The 17,785-nt window shown below is 43.3% G+C and overlaps 1 pseudogene; it reads left to right on the top strand.

Moving 5' to 3' along the window:
* Nucleotides 1–9,741: 9,741 nt before the first annotated feature.
* LOC104678653 lies at nucleotides 9,742–13,313 on the top strand (annotated as a pseudogene).
* Nucleotides 13,314–17,785: the final 4,472 nt, after the last annotated feature.

Here is a 17,785-nt window from a genome sequence, read left to right on the forward strand (position 1 = left end):
CTTATTTTCAAAAATACAGGTTTTGCCTCACCTGTTTCATGTAAATAAAGGATGTTGTTGACTGCAAGCTCAGTAACCGCGAACAGTGTTTATGCCACACATATTTGATTTTAATATCACTCTACTGTCAATGCAAGGGTGAGGCTAGCTACATTGCTTAGCTTTATTCCCGTCTTATGTAGAGTCTAGTTTTCAATGATTGGTTTTACATTTTAGGAAGAACACTGTGAAGGTATTTGTCTCAGGCCCCATTCCCTCTCTTCTGTCCTCTTCTCTGTAATCTAGAGGCCCTGAGACTCTGGCAAGTTAATTTCTGCAAGTCTCTTGCCAGTGATTTTCAGTTAGGGTCTGCCAATGGAAAGCACGACAAGAAACTAGGATATGGGAGGAGGGAAGAAGCAGCTCTCTTCCTGAATCCATGTTCTCTCCACATCTTTCCAGCAGCAGGTGGCAGCTCATGTCCAGGGTCTTTTGGCAGTTTCCACGTCTTCATGGAAAACCTCTTCCTTGGAGCCAGTGCCAGTCTCATCTGCTGAGATGCTGCATGTTAGTGATGCCAGCAGCAGCCACGGTGGTCCCAGCATTAGCCAGGCAGTGCCCCTTCAGATGTTCCAGCACCAGCAGCTTAATACTCCTTGACAATACCAACGCTGTCCATGGTACCTCTGCCACAGCTGCCACTGTGCTTTGGGTGCTCCCCACCCCTACCCCACTGGGATTCCAGGGAACAGGACACTTCTTATTCATTCTCCAGCTGTAGGAATGGAAATCACTTCCTGAACTTACTAATCTTTGGGTTTTCTCACTTTAGCCTTTATTAATGTATTAATTACTGTTGTTAATTAATTAATATAATTGCCTTATATTAATTTCCCTTTATTGGAAATATTGAGAGTATTTATAGCTTCTTTTCACACTTGAAATGTGCATTTTGTACAAAGGAAGACTTAAAGAATGTGATAACTGGCTTCAACTATCTGAAGGGCTTTCATCTGAAAAGGGGACTGCATTTATCCTGTGTAGCTCCAAAGGGCAGAAACGGGATTAGTGAGCAGAAGTTTCAAGGAAGAGGTTTCAGCTCCAAATAAGGAACAGTCCTCTAAGCACTTGAACTACCCACGGTGGAATGTACTGGTTTCCTTCTATTGAGGGGTAGTCAAGTAAACAATGGGTTTCCATTCCTCAGAGACACTGGAGGGGAATCTACCAGAGTGACAAGCTGGACCAAATCAACTCTCAGAGGGCTTAGAGTTCCCCCAAAGAACTATAGACTTTAATGAGAGGTTTGATCATTTTCTACTGGAGCTGTAACACAAAGCTAGGATGTTTAGTGACCTGCAGAAAAATGTAACAGTTATCCTCTGGGGTCTATCTTGGTCCCAGACTAATTTAAAACAATGACTCTTATCCCCAAACTGAAGAAATTCAATCTCCACTATTTTACACCCCGCTGAAAGCTGACACTGGTTGAATCAAGAAGCCCCTCATTTGCTTTCCTTTCTGCTCTCACTAGGTCCATTCCATGTGCCTGGGATTTATGCCCCGAGGGCTTTAGGGAGTTAGGGACAAAGATGACTGCAGTCTCCAGCTAATGGAATCAAAGTGTTCTAGTTCTCTGAAGAGAATTGTTCCTCATTGTGAATCTTGCTTGATGGATTCAAATCTCTGAATTCTTCTACCCCAGGCCAAGGCTTCCTGTCTCAGCCTTGGAATTGCAAGGGATGGGTAGGCAGTTGTGAGGGAAGATGTCAAAACCTTAACAAGATTATCTTCCTGCCATCACGAAAATCCCAACCACCCTTCCAATTATTACTACAGCTGTCAACAAGTATTGCACATCTGCAGAGCTCCCACCTTTCTGATGTCTGGGGCACATGTGATGCGTCTCAAAACAGCTGTTCTCCATCCAGTAGTTTTCCTTTCCTAGTACAAAATGGTCTTGAGTCTCACAATGGCAGTTTGGGGGTAAGGGGGACAGAGAAAGCCATTCCCTCTTGGGTACAGTTCAACAAAATAGAGAAACATAAAATTCTAACCGCTAATATTCTCAGAAAACGGTTAAGTTCTGGCGTACTGAAGAAAGCATTCTCACATTTTCATTGTCAAGACAGGAACATTGGACTGGAGAGGAAATGCGATGGCTTAATCCAAAACAACATACCACAGATGTAACAGGACCAGAAATGAAACTGGAGCTCATTTTGACCCAGTCCAGGGAGTACCCCTCCCACCCCCACCTTATCGCTTCAAATAATCCTACATTACAAAAGAGAAAACTATGGAATTCAGTGTTTCAGTGTCTCAGTCTAGCTGCTTAGCAAGTGAGGGTTCAAACTGACAGCAGGATTTCAGTGACCTGGAAATAGCATCTTTTGCAATCCAGCCCCTTGTGGATTTTATTCTGCTTCCTCTTATTTCATCCCCAAATTCTTCCTATTTGTCCCATGTCATGGGGTGCCTGCCCAGAAGACAAAGAGAAAATACCCCAAAAGTGGAGGGCATACCGACTTGCCTATGAGTGCTCAACTCTCTGGGCACTTGTCATGGTTTAGGGACAGCAGGGTTAAAATACTTACGTGCCTGGAGGCCTCAAATTCCAACAGTAGTAAACAATAATTTTGTATACAACATCCTCTTTCTAAAGCTTTGCACACCCACCCTCCCTAGCCCAAATTAGGACTGTAAGGCCATGTTCTCTTAATGAAAAACTCTCGATTAGTTCCTGAAATGAAGGAGTAAGTCTAGGCAGAGGACGGTGCTAAAATGGAAGAAATGGGGATGAATCCAGAATATCATGGTGTGGCAGGAGGTGTGTGTGTAGGGGCTGGTGTTCTCTCATGGGGGGGCCCACCTATGGGATCGAATCCCTCCAGGAGTAAGGAAACCCCTTCATCTTCCAGCCCCTGAGATTTGAATTGAATGTTTATCCATCTGCTCTGTTTCTTCCTCAGATCACTCTCTTACTACACCTCATATCGTTCCCCTCCCTGCCCCTTTCTGTTCCTCAACCCTCTCTCTGCCCACCCCACCCCCTCCAGTCTGAGGCAGCCACCTGGGGGACCCTGCTATCCAATAATTAGCCAGGGCAGCTGCTAAACCAAACTAACTCCAGAGATCCGCAGCTGTCAGAGCGGAGTCCTGCCTGGAGGAGGGGGAAGCCAGGGGAGGCCCGCCAAGCCTTCTCAGGTGGCCAGATGACGCCTAATTAGCCCCCCTGCTCCTGAGGCCTCACCAGATGGGCAAATGCCTGGAAGCCTTGGGGAGCCAGCGAGACACTCCGGGAACTCCCAGCGTGCTGATTCCTTTCCAGCTGCCTCTTGGGCAGTGGGGGAGGATGGTTAAAATAGTAATTGGTACCTTGGGTTAAGGGGCCTTGCCTTTCCCTACCAGGAGGGAAGATGCTCTGCTTCCCCGTGGGCAGCCCCCTACTCACCCTTCTCCACCAGCCTGGGTTCTGAATTGTTGATGCTGTTGATTGAAAATGTGTGCTTTAAAAAAACAATGCACACCAGAGGAGTTGGCACTGGGAATATTTTTCTAAATCTAAACTATGCGCACCATGAATTCACGAAAAGCAAAATTTAACTAGGAGGGAAACTTGAGGGAAATAAGTAGGTTTCATTCTTTTTCTCTCCAGCCTGCAAAAGTGAGCGGCAAACAGCATGGCAGAGGAAGGGTGAAGCAGTTAATAACTTAAACTTGACAGACTGCTATTTCTGGGCAAGGAAGAAGTTGGGAACCAAAAAGTAAGGGGAAGGAGCACACTGCAGAAGGCACAGGTTTTATATTTCAGAGTGTGACCAATGCCCGTAAGAGAATCCTGTGGTTCTGCTAATCAACCCGGCCACTGCACCACTGGCTACCCACAATGTGGCCATATCTACAAGCAAAGAAGGTCGTCAGGATCCAGGCAGGAGAGCAGAATCTTACAGTGCCTTCCTCCCATTGTGCTCTGTCATCATTAGAAGGAGTTTACCTTTCAGGACCCAGCAAGGCAGGACTGGAAATAGTAGGAATGAAGGTTGCAAACACTAAGGGGGAAAAATGCAAGAAGCAGCACTGAGAATGTGCCACACGACCTCTTTGCCCTTCCCTTTTACCGGCTTCCCTAACTCTCCTTTTGTGTGACAAAGGATGTCTTTGCCTTTTGATGAAGACAATGACATCTGTGGTGTTCAAGCTCTTGACTCAAACATCCTTGTTGTAGAAAAATAAAGGTTAGGAAAACAGAAGAAATCTGCCTGCTACCACAGCCCTCATGCCTCCGTTTGTGATACCCTGCAAGCGCCCACATGGATTCGGAGAGGCAGCTCATGTGTTTCATCTGGTGGTTTCCTTTTTTAAGCAGTCGCAAAGTGAACTCACATCAGAATTGGTTACCTTATAATCACCCTCTAGCCCAGTAATGATTGTTTTCTAATTAAAATATGAGGAAAAACTTTCAGAAGAAAATGTAATAAGACTGAGAAAACAAGCATACAAGTAATTTCTTATAATATTCCTTATTTACCCTTGTGATCAATGTCCCTTATTTATGGGACCAATGTGAGGATGGATTACATTTTTGGCCAGCAGAGGACCAAGCTGACAGCCGAACGTCTTTGAGCAATCTCAGCTTTCTGTAGTTTCTGGAATATAACATATTTTCTGCCGGCTTTGGCTGATACAGTGGACATTCATTGTTAATTTTTCAACAGCCATCTGCTGAAACGCAGATTCCCTGCAAATCTGGGGAAACAGCGCCATCTAGCAGCCTTTGCTGCAAATGCTTCAAAGCTAGGTTCATTGTTGACTGGGCTAGGCGGAAAGAAGAGACAGTTTTTTTGGGGTGGATTAAGTTGGAAAGATGCTCCCCACAAATCCACCTCTAGTACCTGTGAGAATAATCAGTTTGCAAAAGTCTGGGCTCCATTTTGCTTCAGGAAGGCAGCTCAGCTTTCTACTCTGGATGGATCAGCAGAGTTTCATAACATCACATTAGCATAGAGCATTTTATCCAGAAGACACCGTGGGGCCAGAGGTTTAACAGATGGGGAAATTCATGCGAGGGAGAAAAATGTATCTCTTCAAGGGCACACAGCTACTGTGTGTTTAAGTCAGGCTCAGAAGCCAGAACCAATTCTACCATTCCCAGAATAGGAACAACTATTTATCAAAGGCTAGCTAAAGATGAAGGCAGGAATAAGACACAGAAGTTAGAGCATCCATCAGTAAGCAGAAGGGATGGGTATCTTTCTGAGTCTATAATATAATATTGGGGCATGGCAAGATGCACATTAAACCCAAGGGCAGATTTTGACCTATGTCTAGGACACAGGCACATGCTATGAACAAATCTTTGAGCAGCCAAACACTGATTTGGACTTATCTTAGTCTGCTTAGGCTTCTATAACAAAATACCTTAAGATGAGTAATTTATAAACCATAGAAATTTATTGCTAATAGTTCTAGTGGCTGGCAAGTCCAAGATCAAGGCATCAGCAAATTTGGTGTGTGGTGAAGGCCTGTTTCTCATAGGTGGTGCCTTCTGTGTGTCCTCACATAGTGCAGGGGGAGTGGGGTTTGCTCAATCCTCTTTTACAAGGGCACTAATACCATTCACCAGGGTGGAGCCCTTACGACTTAGTCACTTCCCATATGTCCCACCTATTAATACCATCACATTGGCTATTAGATTCCAACATATAAATTGGGAGAGATACCAACATCCAGACCGTAGCAGGACCGTTCCTCAACCCAGCTTCCCTGTGCTCTGACCAGTCAAATTTTTCCCACGGAGAACAACGGTGGCAAGTTTTAATTTTAGAAACAGAAGTTTTCAGATTTTTCTCCTCCAAAGGCTCTTTGTAACTTTAACTTCAAATGTGTCAGACTCTCTTTCTCTCTCTCAGTGAAGGAATATCTTGTAGACTTCTCCCGTCGAAGCTGGAAGAGACCTTGGAAAGACTTCAGCCAGCAGGGCTCACCCTTGAATGCATATTTGAATCACCAGAGGAGATATGAAAACATCAGTGCTTGGCCCCCACCCCAGACCAATTAAATCAAAATCTCTAGCATAGGGCTTAAGTATTCATCCTTTTTAAGTTCCCTGAGTGACTCCAATATGCAGCCAAAGAATCAGTGACTTCAAACCCGACTTCTCTTCTTAGAGATGAGCAAACCAAAGTTCAGAAAGACAAAGGGGTGTGCCCAGTAAGCCACGTGGAAGTGATGGCAGAACTGAGACTGGTTTTCTCTTCCCTGTCCTTCGCTGCCTGCTCTGGTCTACAACAGAGTCCCTGCCTCAGCCTCAGTGCTGTAGCATGCTAGGCCCCACGGGCAAGCAGCAAGACAACCAGAGTGGGTTGACCTCTTCACACACAGCCCCTCAGACATCACCGTCTGTGTGTGACCATCTGTGTATGGGAAGTACCCTGAGCACTGGGCACCCAGCAGCTGGGAAGCTGAAAGATGATGGGCTAAAGGGTTCTAACCAGTATGGGACCTCCGCCCACACTGATGACATTTCCTTTCCAACTCTGGCTTCTGAAACCGGAGAAATAACCCAGGGTAGATTTGCAGAACACTCCAGGTCCACCGAGAGAAGAACCAGAGCCAAACTCCACCGTTCACATAACTGGCAGACAGTAGTGACAGTAGCACAGTTTGGGGTCTCCAGTGTCCAGCACTTCCCCCAAAGTCTGGTTATATTCCCTTCCCTCATTAACAGTCACCCTAATAAACACCCACAGGTCCTTGCCGGAAGGTTGGGAGGACAACTGACAGTGTACATCGTTGGCTATGTGGCAGGATCTCTTAAGGAGACTGGTCCTCCTCTCTTTTCCAGAGGCGCTGAGTCTGTGAACTGGTTCAAATCTATGAATTGGGTGAGGGGCTAGGACCTACTATTGTGGTGATTCCATTAGCCATATCTAGAGCTTTTCCATCTATGCAAAAAAGGTGAGATTGCTTTAGTCTGCCCATCTATTTCTGCTCAAGTAATATCATGATCAACAGCCAAGACAGTGATTTCTGTGGGTCATACTTGCTGGGCGAGGTGTCAGAGTCCTAGCATTGGAAAGTGGTCATCTCACGGGTTAATAAGAGAATTTACAGATGACAGTATAGGTTTGAAGAAGGAAAGTTTTGTTAAAAAGAAAGAATGCTGCAGAAGAGTGCAGCGGGGCTCCTCAGAGAAACAGGACTGAGTAAGCCTGCGGATTTTTCCTTAAGCGTATTTATGGACCTTAAGAGCTAAATGGTAGTTTGCATGATAAATGATTTCATTTGTAGACATTTTGGTGCCTTAATGTCAGCAGGAGTTACACAATGAGTTTCAGCAGGCATGGATTCTGGAGACGTATGGAAATTCTAGTTACTTATAAATTTTAACTTGAAAAGAGGCCTGGAACCAGGTGCAGACTTTAGATAATAGGGAGGTCTAATTACTTCTAAATTCCTTAAATAAGGAGTCTTCTGGCTCCAGATAGCCTGCTTGATGGTTACCAGGCGGTTTTTGCTCTCCTCAATACTATTCTGATGACCACTTCAGCTCTGATAACCTTTACAGTAGCCACACCCATCTTGTCTTTGGCAATTAAATAGCACCTCTCGGTCCCTGCCAGCCCCTCTCATCATCACCACTAAAGTCAGAGTCCTATCCAATGGCAGCCACGCCCAGTGCCATTTCTGGCCCACTACAGAGCTACTCAAGGAGGCTGGGCTTCCTCTCACAAGTGTGTCTCAGCAGCCTTGGGAAAGGGAGTGGCCTCTGGACCCTCCGTGGGGATGCAGTTAGGGAGTGGGGGAGCCGGTCTCCTATAATAAATCTGTTCTCCCTAAGCCTTTGGATACTTCTGCTTCACTGACGACATCCAACATTGTCCTATTCCCACTTGTTGGAAAAGTCTGGTCCAAGAATTGTTGCCTTATTGTCTTCGTGACAAATCAAAAACAACTGAGAGTCCATTTTCCATCCAAACCACATCTCCCTGGCTGTTTCTCAAACTTTAAAATAATTCAAACATCCCATGTTAGACAGAGTGCCCCGGGTTTTATAAAAATGAATGCTCACAGGCCATGAAATAAATAATGGCATCAATACCAAACATGTAGAAGAGAAGGGTAACTCAGGCAATCTTAGCATAAGACCCTCTAGGGTGAGGTCTGCTGTGACCAGGAGCATCCTGGCAGGACTTTAGCATGAAGATTCCAGCTTGAGCTCCCCTGACCCACCCCCCAGTTCCACCTTCTTCCTTCAATCAGGGAAGTTTAAAAAAGGAAGGTGAGGAATTTGGGCTTCTTGGAGCAGGAATAGTTCCAGAGCTTGTAACCCCTTCACCGTTGATTTTAACTTTTGACATTCCTGAGAGTAAAACACAGAGGTTTTAAGGGGTAGTGGTGTTAGCGTCATGTACAGGAATCTGCATCTGACTCCCCACTACAGCTAGGGGTGACCTTGCCTGCAAGTCATTTTTTTTTTTTTGACTTGGGTGTTTTGGTCAAACTAACACAGGCTGTCAAATGTTTCATTTGGGGAATCTTTTAAAACTGTGAGTCAGATCATGTAGCTCCTCTGTGAAACCTTGGGTTGACTTCACATTTCACTCGGAATAAAGCACATAGATTATTCCACTGGATGCAGGCCCTTGGTGCTCAGCACCCTTCCCTCCCTGACTCATTTCCTACCCCCAACCCTCCCACCCCGGGCCCTGGCTCACTGCCATCCAGACACACTGGTCTCCTTGCTCTTCTTCAAACACACCTGGACCCTCGCATTGGCCTTTCCCTCTGCTTAGCGTGCCCCTCCCCCGACCTCTTAATCTTTGCCTGAATGTCACCTAAGTGCCACCCTGATGGGCCCATTTTAAAGGGCATACCCCGCCCCATTTCTGCCGCTTTTTTCCATGGCGCATGTCACCTTCTACTATATTGTATATTTCATTTATTTTGTTATTGTCTGTCTCCCTCACTGGAATGAAAGTTCCAATAGGGCAGGCAGGTTTATCTCTGTTGTCCCTGCTGAATTCCTAACCCCTAGAAAATGTCTGGCATGGGAGGTGATCAATAATGATCCATGGGGCCAGGCGCAATGGCTCACACCTGTAATCCCAGCACTTTGGGAGACCGAGGCGAGTGGATCACTTGAGGTCAGGAGTTTGAGACCAGCATGGCCAACATGGCGAAATCCCATCTCTACTAAAAACACAAAATTTTCCACGAGTGCTGGCGCGTGCCTGTAATCTCAGCTACTCAGGAGGCTAAGGCAGGAGAACTCTTGAACCCGGGAGGCAGAGGTCGCAGTGAGCCAAGATGGTGCCACTGCACTCCAGCCTGGGTGACAGAGTGAGACTCCCTCTTAAAAAAAAAAAAAAAAAAAAAAAAAGCCAAAACCCAAACAAACAAAGAAAAAACAATAATGGTCCATGGAAGACCTAGTTCTGTGGCCTGTTTGCCTGCTTTCCTCCTCTACCGAACCGGAAAAATCCTGCTGTGATTAATTTGATTACTGTGTTTAGAAATTGTCCCAGCCTGGTAAAACATACAAACACAGCAATTAACATTTCTACATCATTTCTTTTTAAAATTCTTTAATTATAAACACACATGGGTTGTTAAAGCGAGTTTTCACTCCACCTAAGTTTGCCATATGTTTCTTGTAAAAATAAGTTAATCTTATCCCACTGATAATGGGCTTCATCATTTGCTTGGGGGAGGCTTCAAGTAAAATGATAATTGTAACACCTTGCACACTAAAGTATAATGACTTTACAAAAGTGGCCCGCATTTGACCACACAGATAGGCCTTGAGTGAGAATTCTATACTTGCAGATAAGCAGCATTTGTTTACAACAAGAGGAGGACACACTTCCCAGGCCCTCATATTAATGTTCTTTTTGCCAAATGAAAGTTTTAGCCCATGAATTGCTTGGTTTTTACAGTCTATGTTGAATTGAGACAGCTTTGTTATATTCTGGAAATTGATTACAAAGTAGATACATTGATGAATTGGGAAATTAATCAGATCAAAGTTATTCTTTATTTGCCAGATGCTGACTTAGACCTCCATAGACATGTTGAATATATGAAGGAAACACTTGGGGACACTGTAGAGATAGGAAGTGGGGGGCACTGGATGTCAGGAAGGAGGGACTCCAGCCAAGCTTCAGGGATAAGGTGCACTGAGGGCAAGACCAGAGGAAGGAGGAAGCCACGCACATGGAGAAGGGAGAGCACTGTGGAGAGCACACAGGCAAAAGCCCCGAGGGGGAAATCAGTTTGATGCCTCAGCCTCCTTTTTGACTTCTCTCCTTTCTCCACTTGGCTGGAATCCAGACTCCTCATCCCGGCCCAAAAGCCAGCATCCCTTTCTGGGAGACCCATGGACTTTCCAGCCCTGGGTCTGACTGGACATCTCAGAGTAACTCTGCCCCAAAAACTGTGGTTGCCATGGGCTCTAAAACTAGTTCTCCAGGTAAACAAAACTGCTTTGTTCACCCACATACAGGAAACTGCAGATTCCTGGCCTTTCGACACAGGTTTTCCTCTGCCGGCAAACTCCAGCATCCAGCGGAGGTGTTGGTAAGACTCCATCTGTTTCCTGGCAGAAGCCCCAAACCACCCCACCTCACACCGGCACAAAGGAGCTCAAACCATGAAAGGTAAGGAAGAGTGGAGCTCCATGAAGGACAAGCTGTGTGTGTTCATTCTGTTCCATTTCTCACAGGCTTGGTATATATCATCATGAATGAGCAAGCTGGACTCCCACCTCCATCCTCATCCCTGCCATGTGGGGATGGAAAGAGGGGAGTCCCCTCCTCCAGAGCCAGGCTAGGATTACAGATTAGTGACATGAAGTCCAGGCCAGCCCCCACTCTGCAGCAGGCTCACCCCACCCTGGAGGGAAAGCATGACGGGTAGTGGGGGAAAGAAGCCACGCCGTGTGCCCAACAGCTTTTCCAATGGCCAACAGTGTGCAGGCTACAGGCTCTGCTCAAATGGATCCAGGTTTGTGAAAACATTAATGTTTTTAACTATTGTTTTTGATTTATCTCAGCCTCAGTTCTAGCACTTCCCAATTCCGTGCTCATAAGCAAGATTGGCTACTTATTTGAAGAGAAATAGCATACAGAGGAAATTCAAAGGATTCTAGAAAGTCAACGTGAACCAAAATCTCACTGAGTTATCCACTGCCTTCTCTCTGCAGTCTTTTCTTATTGTGGGGCTGCTGTATGCATTGTGTCAGGTACCTTCTACTTCTAACTTTATTTAACTGTCATTGCAATGACGAGATGAGTCTTAGTGTTCACATCTTACAGAGGAAAGAACTGAGGCTCAGAAAGGTAGAGACACCTGCCCTAACTCACACAGCTGTGAAAGAGCTGGACCTGAACAAAAGGAGTGTATGGTTTTAGGGTGAAAATAGACCGTTCTTTGTGAAATTCATGCAAAGATGCCTGAAAGAGGAATAAATATTTACTAGATAGTTGTGGATGAGTTAAATTTTGTAATCCACCCTCTTATGATGAAAGCACACAGTATCAGGATTGCATTATGTTCCTGGTAGGAAGTGGGTCAACAGAAGTAGGAAGGGTGCTGAAAAGATGCAAGCCCAGAAGAAGTCGTTGCTGACTCCATGTGTTTGTTTTCCCCGGGCTGCCTGAGCTGGCTTTTCATCTCAGGGATAAGGTGAGAGATGCCTGCATTAGTCAGCACTTGCACATAGTCCAGCTTCCTATCCTGCCTAGCAACAGGCTGGCCTGATGCATGAAGTAGAAAGCCACCCAAGCAGTGGGAAAGGAAGGGAACCAATAAGCCTGCCATTAACAATCTCCCCACCCCACGGCTTGAAATTTCTGCTCATTTCACAGATGCAAACACAGAGGCACAGAGGAAAAAAAAAAAAAAAAAAAAAAAAAAAAAAAAAAAAAAAAAACTGGTCCAGAAGACATCATCAGTCAGGGAGGAATCAGGACTGAAAAGAATGGAGCAACTCACCTAGAGCTCATCCATCCATCCATCCAGATTCATCAAAACAGTGAAGTCCTTGCAGTCATGCAGTTGATGTTCAAGTGAAGGAGATAGATTACAAACTAATAGATATATAATACAGTGTAAGGTGATAGAGAAGAATATAAATGAGTCAGGGTAAAATCTCCCTGGGGTAACTTTGAGCAGAGACCTGAATTAAGTGATCAGCAAGGGCAAGGTTACTAAAAAGGAAACATAGTTGAGGTGTGCAGCAAACATCAAGGAGGTCAGAATGCTTGGATTGAATTCAATCTCGAGAAACAGCAGGGTAGAAAATTATGTTGGGAGAGAATTGGTGCTGGATTGTAAAGAAACTTTATATGTGTATATGTGAGGAACAGGAATTTGGATTTTTTTAATAGTAATATACAGCCACTCTCAAATTCGCCTTTGGTCAGTGGAGACCCACATGGGTTCAACATGCATATCAAAAGTGTTATTTCTGGCTGGGTGTGGTGGCTCACGCCTGTAATCCCAGCACAGCACCTTGGGAGGCTGAGGCGGGTGGATCACGAGGTCAGGAGATTGAGACCATCCTGGCTAACACGGTGAAACCCCGTCTCTACTAAAAATACAAAAAAATTAGCCAGGCGTGGTGGTGGGTGCCTGTAGTCCCAACTACTCGGGAGGCTGAGGCAGGAGAATGGAGTGAACCCGGGAGGCAGAGCTTGCAGTGAGCCGAGATCGCGCCACTGCACTCCAGCCTGGGCGACAGAAAGAGACTCTGTCTCAAAAAAAAAAAAAAAAAAAAAAAAAGCAGTTATTTCTATTCAGGGCCCATCTACCCTGGCCACGGCATGATGTTTGTCCAAAATGATTGCAAGGTGTTCAGATTTTGTAAATCTAAATGCCATGAAAACTTTAAAAAGAAGCACAATCCTCGCAAAGTTGGGTGACCAAAGCATTCCGGAAGCAGCTGGTAAAAACTTACAGTACATAATTCGTTTGAATTTGAAAAATGTAGAAATGAACCTATCACATACCAGCGAGAGCTATGGAATAAAACTATTGATGCAACGAAGAGAGTTGAAGAGATCAAACAGAAACACCAAGCTAAATGTATAACGAACAGATTGAAGAAGAATAAAGAGCTACAGAAAGTTCAGGATATCAAAGAAGTCAAGCAAAACATCCATCTTATCCGAGCCCCTCTTGCAGGCAAAGGGAAGCAGTTGGAGGAGAAAATGGTACAACAGTTACAAGGGAATGTGGACATGAAGATGCTTCTTAAACATCTCTGTGACCATTTCTTTTATGTACATTTGAAAATGCCCTTTGGAGACTTGGAACTGCTAAATTATTAGTTTATTTTTTATGTAAGGTCACTTAAATGAAAAGAGATTAAAATATATCTTTTCTACAAAACATCAGATATACGGATGTTAGATTGCATCTCAGTATTAAATCTTCACTGATAGATGTACTTACGTAAATCATGAAAATTCTACTTATAACTATAGAAGTGAATTGTGGACATAAAATGCTTATGCCATTTGGATAATGGCACTAGGCAGCATTTGTATAATAACTAATGGCAAAAATTCATGGCTAGTGATGTATAAAATAAAATATTCTCTGCAGTAAAATATTCCCTTTATTAATGTTATAGAAGGGGGGGATACAACAAGGAACTGACAATTTCTATGACAGTGTCAAATATTATTTTGATTTTAGTATTTCCTATTTGGTTTATTTGCATCTTAGAAGAGCATAATGACATTGTTTGATGAAGCCTAATTATGCTGGACTGTTTTGACCTGGTTTAACCCTTCTGATAGGTAGTTGAGGATGAGAACTGAATAATCTTTGCCCGGAGTGACCCTACACTCTAGAATTTCCAATTTGGAGAATACTCAGTTCTAACTTGTCATTCCTGGTAGAACAAACTTTATTTTTCTAGCCAAGCAATGATCTAGAAGCAGAGGAATCCCAGTGCCTTTTAAAAACTATTACGTGATTTTCTTTTTAAAAAGCTCCTGTTTTTGGAAAGTAGAATTTATGGGTACAACATTTGTTCATTTTACCACTTAAAAAGTAATACCACTTAAAAAGTAAATAAGAAAAGTACTATACAGCCATGGAAGAGCTAAAACGAACAGAATGTCATGACCTCCTTTATGTTCTTCTTTTTAAATCATTTTGGCTACTATATGGGAAGAAACCATACAGAAGGATAAGTGTGGAAGATAATGTTGACTGGAACTAGGGTGGGGATAATGAAGAACAGGAAAAGAGGTTAAAGTCAGGTAGTGCTGTAAAGGGGGACCCAAAATGCTTTGCTGATGGATTACAAATAGGATGCATGAGAAACATACTATTCAAGAATGACAACATGGCTTTCAGCCTAAACATCTTACTGAATTGTGGTTGCCATTTACCAAAATGGAGTCCCTGACATAGATGTCAGAGTCTGTGTTCTATTAAGTTCTCAATCTCTAGCCCACGGTACAGTCGATGTCACATAGGAGGGGTTTAATGAATTTAAATGATCAGATGAATGCAGTGATCACTACATGCATATATACACAAACATGAATTCAACTACCCTGCTTCCCTTTGGCTTTTGCTGTGGTTTTCAATTATTTTAGCTTTTTTCAAATGAAATCTTAATTGGAACCAAAATGTAAAACAGGCAAATTGCAAAATTTTACTAATTAAAATTTATAATTTGAGTTCATTTGTGATATTTGCCTATTATAAAGTCAATCAGTGAAGCCAAATGATTCTTATGAGCACAGACATTGAAAACTAAATGTTATAGATGACAGTTGCAGTTTTCTACAAGCTCTAATTTCCAATATATTTCTGTTTTGTTTGATCACACCTTATAAATAAGTGGTTACAAATGGCAAAATTTCAAATGTGTTGTGTGCCAGTTACTAACACCTTTGGCTGTATGTCAGAGTTAAATGTCAGTGCTTAACCATAAGAGTATTTATTACTGATTAACAAAAGCCGAGAAATACAGAGAAGTGTACCAATTAGAAACAGCACTTAGAAAACTTGAAACAGTGCTCCAAAGTAGACAATCTGGAACTAGTTAAATAGCTCAACATTGCCATAAAGGACCAAGGCTTTCCACCCTCCCATTCCACCATCAGCAGGCATCCTTCCATCACTGGAGGGCCGCTTCATGGTCATTGATATGGTTTGACTTTGTGGGAATCTCATCTCGCATTGTAATATTCATAATCCCTACGTGTCAAGGGAGAGACCAGATGGAGGTAATTGAGTGATTTCTCCCGTGCTGTTCTTCTGATAGTGAGTGAGCTTCTCCATTGCTGTTTTTCTGATAGCGAGTGAGTTCTCACGAGATCTAATGGTTTTACAAGGGGCTCTCCCCCCTTCACTTGGCACTTTTCCTTCCTGCCACCTTGTGAAGAAAATGCCTTGCTTCCCCTTCACCTTCTGCCATGATTGTAAGTTTCCCGAGGGCTTCCCAGCCATGCCTAACTGTGAGTCAATTAAACCTCTTTCCTTTATAAATTACCCAGTTCCGGGCAGTTCTTTATATCAGTATGAGAATGGACTAATACAGTCATGTTCATTACAACACCACAGAAAGCAGGAGCAAAGAGGCATCCAGGACAGAAGGAAACCGTTTCTTTGTAGACAACCCTCTCTTTTTATTAGAAAACATCTCTTCCAGAAGACTCCAACAGAGTTCTCTTAAGTCCAATCAACCAGATCTGGGCCAGGTGCCCACTCTCAGACCTTCACTAAGCTACAGGACCCTTTGCCTAATAGCTAAACAAGACCAGAGAATAATTTCAAGAAACTTTTTAACAACTTATCTGGAAGCTTGAAAAGCAACTGGCAAAAACATTTGGTGTAAAGTGGAATAAACGCTCCTTCATTTATAAAACTGATTCGTCTCCTGCTGTTGACAGTGGCAAAAGGCAATTTTGATTGGAGTTTTTCTGAAGATTTCAGAAAGTGGAAATATAAATTGATTGACACACACACACAAATACTAAAGATTATGTTTTCCCATTTTTCTTCTCAGGATCCCACTCACAGTGGTCCAAATCTCTCTTTTCTTTCCCTCAAGCCCTCTTTAAGATCATCATTTTCTCCTGACTCTTCCCCTCCCTCAACCTCTTTCCAAAATCACTGGCGTTGATTTCTCCATCTGCTCACCCCAATCTCCACTATCTTGATGTATGAAAGGAGTCATGCGAACTTGGCACTTCTCTAAGGGTGGAGAAGAACACGGCCCATGGGATGCACCCCTCCTTCAATATTTTTAAGTCTGTCACATGATAACAATGAACCGTTCTCATTGCCCCTCACTGGTCAAACCAGAAGTGTCTCACATTGGCAATAAGTGCAAAAAAATTACGTACCATTCAACATTATCAATATGTAGCATGTTATGAGTGAACCCACTATCCCACTGACTACAGCAACATGACTTGAACAGGCTCTGAACAATGAGCCCAGGGCCCTGCCTGGCATCTACTTTAGTATGACCCACATATGCTTTAGGGCTAAGCTCTTTTATACAATTTTCTGTGATTAGTTAGATGCAGTCCTCAATTTTTTGTAAACTGGTAGTATTTTTTCCCTCAAGTTAAAAAGTATACCAAGTATGGTAGAAAAAGCTTTATCCTGAAGGTTGCACTGCTACACACACACATACACACACACGCACACACACACACACACACACCCCACAGAGAGAGAACCTGACACAAAGAAAGATAGTAGTCACTAATATTAACTTTAAAATAGAAAATATTCACTGGGGGTCTTTTTCTTTCGTCTATAGTTTTTAGATGAGTTAAGGATACACTGTTTTTTAAATCCTAGATTCATCTCATGGCCGGGTAAGCATGAGTTGCAACTAGTTTTTCACATTGTTTTTCTAGAGACCTTTGTAAATACGTAAATGTATTAACAAAAGAGGAATGTCACTTTAACATGTTAGCAAGAAAGACAGGTCCTCCAATAAATTCCCAACCCTGCCTGTGTACAAGGGTTAAAATAAAATCAGGCAATTTGCTCTGTGAATTGCATGCAGTTGTCCCCTCTATAATAGCCATGTTGATTCTCTTTCCACTGGAAGAATTTTAAAAGGTAGAAATTCAGCAAAAAAGACCCTGTGCCTGAGTGTGGAAAAGACCGTGTCCAAATCAATAGAACACCCCACCCGCCACCATGCACAGGTTATTTGGAAAAGGTATTTCCTGGGATGGTGGTTGTATATCTCAAAGGCAAAGACTGGTCTCTCTTTCTTCTCCACCTTGGACAAGATAACCTAATAATAATAATAATACCAATAAGGCAGAGTGGCTGAACTATAGGAGAGTCGCATTTTCAGTTCAATTTTCAGCATCAAAAGTTCAAATTATGAAGCATCACCTCTGATGAAATTGAAAACTGAAAGACTACCTGTGATTTCAAACCAATCTGAATTGAAATTTTCTGCCTTAGAAACTCTTCAGAAATTCTTTTTGCACTTTTGACTCGAAATAATAACTTCATTTTAAAATAAAGTAGCTGTAGATGTTGAGATTGACTTGCTTTTAATGACTGTGGGTTTTCTCAACCCAAAGCAGGACAACTAGCCTGGCCTTAGTCATTGCACCAAAGGAGGTAATTAACTCCATGGCTCCTGTCCTATCCCTATTCTTTGATATGGATGACAGATAGGAAAAGTTATTTGCAAAAGCAACTCCAAGCCCCAATTTGCCTATATCCCTTAAGCCCCCTCTATACAGAAACTGGAGCTGCTTCTGTCCAGCCCTGCCTTGCTCTCTGCCCCCTTAGCTGA

Source organism: Rhinopithecus roxellana, chromosome 21, assembly GCF_007565055.1.
Source record: "Rhinopithecus roxellana isolate Shanxi Qingling chromosome 21, ASM756505v1, whole genome shotgun sequence".
Taxonomy (NCBI): domain Eukaryota; kingdom Metazoa; phylum Chordata; class Mammalia; order Primates; family Cercopithecidae; genus Rhinopithecus; species Rhinopithecus roxellana.